Source organism: Saimiri boliviensis, chromosome 6 (assembly GCF_048565385.1).
Source record: "Saimiri boliviensis isolate mSaiBol1 chromosome 6, mSaiBol1.pri, whole genome shotgun sequence".
NCBI lineage: Eukaryota > Metazoa > Chordata > Mammalia > Primates > Cebidae > Saimiri > Saimiri boliviensis.
The window spans coordinates 65,519,701-65,520,697 of NC_133454.1; the positions used below are offsets into that span (position 1 = coordinate 65,519,701).

At 33.9% G+C, this 997-nt stretch overlaps 1 protein-coding gene and 1 long non-coding RNA gene across 9 annotated transcripts in view; both read right to left on the reverse strand.

Annotated features, from left to right (window-relative positions):
- The window catches only part of ZBTB44 (zinc finger and BTB domain containing 44), an 86,017-nt gene that overhangs the window by 34,908 nt on the left and 50,112 nt on the right, over positions 1-997 (reverse strand). The gene's annotated exons all lie outside the window — the stretch shown is intronic.
- Positions 1-997, reverse strand: part of LOC141584844 (uncharacterized) — a 27,902-nt gene continuing 26,905 nt past the window's right edge. Inside the window, exon 2 of the long non-coding RNA XR_012518058.1 lies at positions 1-959. This is a non-coding gene — a long non-coding RNA (uncharacterized LOC141584844). The remainder of the gene's footprint in view (positions 960-997) is intronic.

Consider the following 997-nt stretch of genomic DNA (forward strand, 5'->3'; position numbering starts at 1 on the left):
AAACAACACACAATTTAAGGGAATGCAAAAAAAAAAAAAAAAATTTTTTTTTTTTTTTTTTTTACAGTTGGATTGAAAAATTTTGCCAAATAAGGTATATAGCCTAGTTGATAAAGTAGAATGGCTTAAGTTAGACAAATCTTAGGTTTTAAATTTTCACTTCCACATTTATCAGCCAGGCATTAATTCTAAGTCAAGTTGTTCACCTCTCTAATGATGCTTCTGTTTTTTTCTCATCTGAAAAACAGGAATCATAGAAATTTTACTTCCAAGATAGTCAAGAGGATCAAATTAGCACAATTCCTGGCATTAAGCAAACATTCAATAAATGTTAGCTATTTATTCACACTAGAAAAAGTGTGAACAAAAATTAAATGTAGATCAAAATTTAAAATATCTACTCTTTCTCACAGCATATTCTGAAATCTATATTTTTATATATAGATTAGCTGATAAAAATTATCAGAAGATTTTAGATTAAAACAAAGTAGCTCTTAGCACATAAAGTGAGGTGGCTGTCTAACATGATTAAAGAGAAAGTAATGAGTTTGTGAACCTTGAAAGTAATTTTAGTTAGATGAGAAAATATTATATTTAAAAGAATGTGCCTATTTATGCAGCCACATCTCAAAATTGGAGGCTAACTTTCAAAAGATACTAAACCAGGGTTTTTGTTTGTTTGTTTGTTTTTGAGACAAAGACTCACTCTGACACCAGATTGGAGTGCAGTGGCACGATCTCGGCTCACTGCAACCTCTGCCTCTCAGGTTCAAGTGATTTTCCTGCCTCAGCCTTCCTAGTAGCTGGGACTACAGGCATGTGCCACCATGCCCAGCTAATTTTTGTATTTTTAGTAGACACATCATGTTGGCAAAGATGGTTTTGATCTCTTGACCTTGTGATCCACCAGCCTCGGCCTCCCAAAGTGCCAGGATCATAGCTGTGAGCGTAGTTAAAACCTGGCCTGATACTAACCAGGTTTTAACTATGCTAAAAC